The sequence below is a fragment of the Humulus lupulus genome, chromosome 1 (genome assembly GCF_963169125.1).
Source record: "Humulus lupulus chromosome 1, drHumLupu1.1, whole genome shotgun sequence".
Lineage (NCBI taxonomy): Eukaryota > Viridiplantae > Streptophyta > Magnoliopsida > Rosales > Cannabaceae > Humulus > Humulus lupulus.
This window is the reverse complement of record NC_084793.1, coordinates 164,618,439-164,625,776: the sequence shown is the minus strand read 5'-3', so window position 1 is coordinate 164,625,776 and position 7,338 is coordinate 164,618,439.

Here is a 7,338-nt window from a genome sequence, read left to right as displayed (position 1 = left end):
CTCGGCCACTGGTAGCTAAGGATAGCTTATTATTCACTGCGCTCGGTTTTAGCGGGCTGGAGTCAGTGGGGTAAACAGAGGGTGCGACCTAAGGTGTCGACCCTGATGATTATGTGATTTGCTTATTATTATTGATTGGTGGATTGTTATGCTGTATAGCTGGGTGATGATTAGGTTATTCTTTGGTTGAATCTTCATGCTTTGTGATTACTTTGGTATGTTAAGTGTATGAACATGCTTAAAGGGTTATCCAAATGTTACTATTGCTTGTTATATAATATGATATGTTTTCTTGCTGGGCCTTGGCTCACGGGTGCTTCGTGGTGCAAGTAAAGGCAAGGGCAAGCTTGATCAGCCCTGATTCGGAGAGCTCTGAGAGAAGAATGTACATGATCAGCTGCTCAGCTACCACAGTTGAGAGGGAGACAAGAACAGGAGAACCAGAAACGTCTGTTTTGCCTTAGAGTGGGTAATGGTTGTTTAAACTTTGGAAATTTTGTAAACTGACTTTTGAACGATGTTCCTTTTTGGGATCCCATGTGTAAAAGAAGTGTTTAGTTATATGAAATGTACTTTTTGAGACCAAAACCTTTTAACCCTAGTACATTAATGGTTTCAGTGACACGTTTTTAACTAAATGACTTGATTAGCAAGTCCTACACCTTTATAAGTACACAATGTAGCGGTCTTGGCGATCCAGAGTGTTACGAACGTCATCCGATTCAAGATACTTTCTTTCACCGGTCTCGTGCCAATGAATCGGTGATCGACATTTCCTTCCATACAAACCTCATATGAAGCCATCTTGATGGAATCATGATAGCTATTATTGTAAGCGAACTCTATCAATGGAAACTTCTCATTCCATGACCCTTGAAAGTCGAGCACGCAGGCCCTTAGCATATCTTCCAGGGTCTGAATTGTTCGTTCACTTTGACCGTCTGTTTGTGGGTGGAAAGAAGTGCTGAACTTTAGTTTAGTACCCAACCTCGTTTGAATTCTACCCCAGAATGTCGAGGTGAAACATCCATCGCGATCTGATACGATGGAGTTGGGTACACCATGTAGTCTCATTATTTATGGAATGTAAATATATGCTAACTTATGTGCCCCATAAGTTACCTTGATCGGCAAGAAATGAGCAAACTTAGTCAGCTTATCTATGATAACCCAAATGGCATCGTGTAACAACCCAAAATTACTAATAAGGCTTAAGGGCCTTGATAAGTGTGTCGGGAGGGCATAATTGGTATTTATGTGAATAAATGATTAAATGCATGATTATGTGATACGCATGATCCTATGATATATGGATATGCGAAATGCATGTTTATGAGAATTAAAATGCATGTGGGCCCTATTTAGTTTATAAGGGAATATTTGTAATTTTGGCCCGTTGATGGCATAAATGTAATTATGTGCGATAAATTGTTGAGACCACATTATTATCTGGATATATTTGCAGCATATGACTCGAGACGGGCCTAGTCAACGGTTTGACGAAGTAGTCACGTCGGGGATTTATACCCAGCTCGGGGGAGCCTAGGGGTATTTTCGGGAACTTAGAAATTATATTGAGGGTTATTAGACATTGGTGAAAATAATTGGTGAATAATTGGATGACGGGATTTAAGTAGTAAATATTAGGAACACTTAACGAATTAGTGGGAATTGGGAACAAATGACCATTTCACCCCTAAAGCAATTAAGTGGCTAGTATTATATGGGAGGGAAAAATGGACTTTTCAAAATAAGGAAATGCTCAGATTTATTTGGATAAAGGCAGAATATTTTAGAAACTCTCCCCCCCCCCCCCCTCTCTCTCTCTCACTCTCACGTGTCTCTCTCTCTCTCTGACTTGTTCTCATTTTAGAGATTTGAAGCTAAGGAATGAAGAGGCTTGGGATAGAATTTGGAGCTGGTAATCTTTGATTGAATTGGAGAGAAGTTAAGCTGGGATTTGGAGCTGGAAACAGAGGAGAATTCAAAAGCAGTAAGCTGAATTGGTGCAAGGATTTAGTTGAGAAACTCAGCTCCAATTTGAGGTAAGAGCTTTAGATTTAATCTCTAAGTTTTTGATGAGTTTGTTTAAGTAAATTCCATGTTCTTGAGTAGAATTAGTATAGATTTATAGAGTGTTTGATTCTGGTGGAATTAAGATAGTGATGTTGGTGTTATAGCTGAGGTTTTAAGGATTTAAAATATGAAAATTGTTCTTGAATTCGTGGTTGGATTAGGGTTGAGTTAAAAAGGGATAAGCTAGAAAATTCTGCGTTGATGGTTTACTGTTCTTGGCTAGTAGGAAGAGGAGAAAACCCAGAATTTTCTGGGTCGAAGGGGGCGCACCGCGACTTGGGCAGGGGGCGTTGTGGCGCGTGTGGCCCTTCTGGCCTGGGTGCTCTCTCATTTGGGGGCGCGCCGCGACTTCCCTGGCCAAGTCGTGACCCGCCTCCCCTTTGGCTTGGGAGGATGCTCTCTGACTTGGGGCAAGTCGCGACTTGCTGAGCCAAGTCACGACCTGCCTGGAAGTTTTGGTCTTGGAAGAATTCTAAGTATTATTAAGGCTTGGGGGTTCGAATATAGGGGCTCGGGACAATTTCTACTACCCAGTTTAGTAGAAATTGAGGTTCCAGAGGCTAGTTTTGTTTCCTAGGTATTTTGTTTCTAATTGGAAGTTGATAGAAATCCATGGCCTTTGTGACTAGGTTTATCATCGAGGCTCGAGGCTAAGGACTGTGCTCGGAATCAAATCACCTTGATCACTCGGAATCAATGGTAAGAAAACTGCACCCGGTTATGTGGTTATGTTGGGACTAGGAGTTCCCTATATTTATATGCAATGTCATATGATGGTATTATGCCATGTGGACATGAGATAAACGGGCTAAGAGTGCCGGAATTAATATTAGCGCACAAGGACACGGCTCGGCCACTGGCAGCTGAGGTTAATTATATAATCACTGAGCTCGGCCTAAGTGAGCCGGAGTCAGTGGGATAAACAGAGGGTATGGCCTAAGGGCGTCGACCCTCGATAGTTAATGATGTGTTTACTGTTATTAATCTGATGATCATGGCATGTTTATTACCTGGATGATTGATTATTGGTTTGCAGATTTATATCACTGATTGTGTGAACTATGTGGACTGCTGAGTATTTGATTGATGGTTTGTGAATTATTTGGCTATTGATTATTGATTATGCGTTGTTATATGGTTTTCTTGATGGGCCTTGGCTCATGGGTGCTACATGGTGTACATTGTCAGTTGCTTGGTTTCCACAGTCGAGGGAATGTACAGGAACGGAAACCAAAAATGTGTATTTTTCCATTACAGTGGCCTCAATTGTTTATAACTGTTGGAAATTTTGTAAATATGTTCTTTAAACCCTGTTTTTGGGATCCCATGTACTCAACATTCATTTTAATGAAAAAGACATGTTTATGACCAAAATGTTTTAATCCTAACGTGTTTTAGACTTTAGATTTACATTTTTATTTAAATGACTTGGTTAGCTAGCCTTGCACTACTTTAAACACACAGTGTAACAGTCTTGGTTATCCAGGGCGTTACACATCGTGCCCCTTGGGAGTGGTTGGTAGACCTGTGAAAAATTCCATAGTGACCTTCTCCCACTTCCATTCCAGAATTTCTAAGGGTTGTAACAATCTGGTTGGCCATTGATGCTCGGCCTTTGTCTGCTGACAAGTCAAGTAGTGTGCCACATATTCTGCCATCTCCTTTTTCATCCCAGACCACCAAAAGTACTTCTTCAAGACTTGGTACATTTTCGTTGTACCCGGATGCATGGCATAAGGAGCATTACGTCCCTCGAAAAAGATCTGCTTCTTGATCTCGTCATCGTCCGGAACACATATTCTGCCCTTGGACCCCAATACTCCATCTTCGGAGATATGGAATCATGGTCTCCCTCATTCCTCACTTCGTACATCAATCCTTGAACCCAAAGATCAACTAACTACCCGCCTTTTATAGCTTCCATAATGGTAGGCTCGATAGAGAGGTTAGCCAATTGACTGACTACTATCTCTAAATCCAACGTAGCAAGGTCGGCTCGTAACTGCAGCGAAATCTCTTTCAATGTCATCACGTAAGCACTTGGTTGTTGACTCAATGCCTCTGCCACCTTGTTTGCTTTTTCCGGGTGGTACAGAATGTCGCTGTCGCAGTCGTAGTCGTTGAACAACTCCAACCATCGACGCTATCTCATATTCAATTCCTTCTGAGTGAAGAAATACTTCAGGCTTTTATGATCAGTGTAGATATCGCAGTGTATCCTATAAAGGTAGTGCCTCCATATTTTCAATGCAAAAACAACTGCTGCCAGCTCCAGATCATGAGTGGGATAGTTCTTCTCGTAATTCTTTAGCTGTCGAGAAGCATAAGAAACTACTTTTCCGTGCTGCATCAGCACTGCTCCAAACCATTGGTCTGAGGCATCGCTATAAATAGTATATCCCTCTGTGCCATTAAGGATTGTCAGCACTGGGGCAGTCATCAATCTTGTTTTCAGCTTCTGAAAACTCTTCTCACACTTATCAGTCCATTCATGCTTGATGTTTTTGCGGGTGAGGGCAATCATTGGTGCAGCTATTTTGGAAAATCCTTCCATATATCGCCAGTAATATCTCGCTAACCCAAGAAAAATTCTAACCTCATGAGCATTTTTCGGAGGTTTCCACTGCTTAATAGCTTCTATCTTGGCGGGATCTACCAAAATTTCGTCTCCTGACACTATGTGCCCCAGAAAACTAACTTTCTCAAGCAAGAATTCGCACTTCGAAAACTTTGCGTAAAGCTTTTCACCTCGCATATGCTGAAGGACCAGTTCCAGATGTGTTGCATGCTCTTCTTGGCTTTTCGAGTATATTAGAATATCGTCAATGAACACAACGACTAACTTATCCAAATACTCGCGAAATACGCGATTCATGAGATCCATGAATGTTGTAGGCGCATTGGTTAGTCCAAAGGACATCACTAAGAACTTGTAATGACCATAGGCCGTCTTTTGGTATATCCGTCTCCTTAACCTTGAGTTGATGATAGCATGATCGCAGGTTTATTTTGGAAAACAATGACGCTCCTTGTACTTGATCAAAAAGATCGTCAATCTTGGGCAATGGATATCGGTTCTTGATCATTACTTTGTTCAGTTCTGGATAGTCAATGCACATTCTCATTGAGCCGTCTTTCTTCTTCACGAATAAGATCGGAGCTCCCCACGAAGAATGGCTTGGCCTTATGAACTTCTCGTCCAGTAACTCTTGCAGTTGCGATTACAACTCATTGAGTTTAGCTGGCGCCATCCTGTACGGAGTCTTTGAGATTGGCGCAGTTCTCGGAATTAGCTCTTTCTCATACATGATCTCTCGGTCTGGTGGAATCCCTGGGAGATCTTCAAAAGGTTGTTGACCCGTCTCTTTATCCTTATCCACTATGTTTGCCAGAAAACTGATGCATCTGTCACTCAACATTTTTCTCGCCTTCATCGCAGAAATCATGTGGCACTTCTTTTCTCTTGACGTACCCTTGAATTCTAATGGTTCTTCTCCCGCTAAGGTGAAGACCACTTTTCCGCGCTTGCAATTGATAACGGCTCCATATCTTGTTAACCAATCCATCCCAAATATGATGTCGTATTCATGTAGGTCCAAGACTAACAGATCCACCGTTAGCTCACGGCCTTCAACCCAAACTAGTACGGCTCTAACCCATGTTCGCACCAGCATATCCTCTCCCGAATGCAAGGATACCCCACAAATAACAGGCATAGGTTCAGGCATTCTATTGAACTTTTCCACAAAGGATGTAGATACAAAAGAATGCGATGCACAAGTATCCATTAATGCTTATGCCGAGGTTTGGGCGATAGAAATATCACCTGACACCATATCAGATGGTCCATCTCCTTTGTCACTTTGTGTAAGCACATAAACTCAAGGCAAAGCTCCAATTTGTTTCTACTGGTCAATTTCGTTGCCGTTGGCTGGCATTCGGCACTCTTTAGCAAAGTGCCTTGGCTTTCCACAGTTAAAATATACCCCACACTCGCCCTGATGATTTCGGTTACACTTGTTGCACAGTGGCCATTGTTCAAACTCATGTCTTGGCTGTTTGTTGGGACTAGCCATTGCCTGATTGGGAGGTCCCCCTTTTCTTTTGTTATTTCCCCCAAAATCGGCCTTGTGCCTCTTGGATTGTTTGTTTCCCCCGAGTTCTGGCCGAACCTCGGGTTGAACTTTCCCCTTGGGCCATTCTGACTGGCCTGAAATTGTCCGGGTATGTTGAGAGTGTACCTCCTGTCTTCGTTCTTCTGTGGTTATGGCTTGTTTGACACGGCCCAAGACTCTTGGCAAAGAGCCCGTTCCACAGCTTCGACATACATCTCTGGGCCAGTTCCACCACTGTCTACACACCTGGCAACATCTCTGCGTAGGCCCTTCATAAAACTCCAGGTCTTATTCTCTTCAGTTTTCACCTGGTTCTTCGCGAAGCTAGATAGCTGGTCAAATTTCCAAACGTAGTCCTACACGCTCGATGTTCCCTGCTTCAGATTAGTGAACACATTCACTTTGTGCTTGATCACTGCCTTACTAAAGTACTTGCCATTGAACAAGGTCAAGAACTCTAGCCATTCCATCTCGGCAACTTTATGCCCTTTCTTGGCTGCGTCCCACCAGAGCGGGCATCTTTTCTCAGCATATAGGGTGCACAAACTACCTTCTCTCTCTCGGTAGTTCCAATGAAGTCGAAGATCCTTTCCAAAATACTGATCCATTCCTCTACCATTGATGGGTCACTACTCCCCTCGAATATAGGTGGATTCTAGTTGCCGAACCTTTCTGATGTAGGTTTCGCTCGGGCAGCTCTTGGTGCTTCTACCGGTAGTACCGGTTGCTCAATTACAACATGCGGGCTAGGTTTCTGTTCTTCATTGTTTTCAGGTGGTATTTCGTTGTTCTAAGCATTATTGGGTGGCATGGGGAGTCATCCTAAAAGGGTGTTAAACCTTTAAGCTTGGAGGGCATCAGTGTCCTCCTTTCTCTTTAGCCTTCTTTCAATTTGGGCTCCCTACGTCTCCACTAGCCTTTGCAGATTATTCATCTGCTCGGCTATCTCACGACTTCTAGTAGCTTGGGTTAGAGCTCTAGCGGCAGGAGCGTTCTGAGCTCTATCAGCAGGCGCGGCCTGGCCTCGGCTAGGAATACCCCTTCCTCTCTGAGCTCTTATCCTAACCATTTTTGTTTGATTTAAAATCAAAAATCTCTTAAGCACATAGGGACGAGAAGTTAATGTTGGGGTTTTATGCTCTAATTA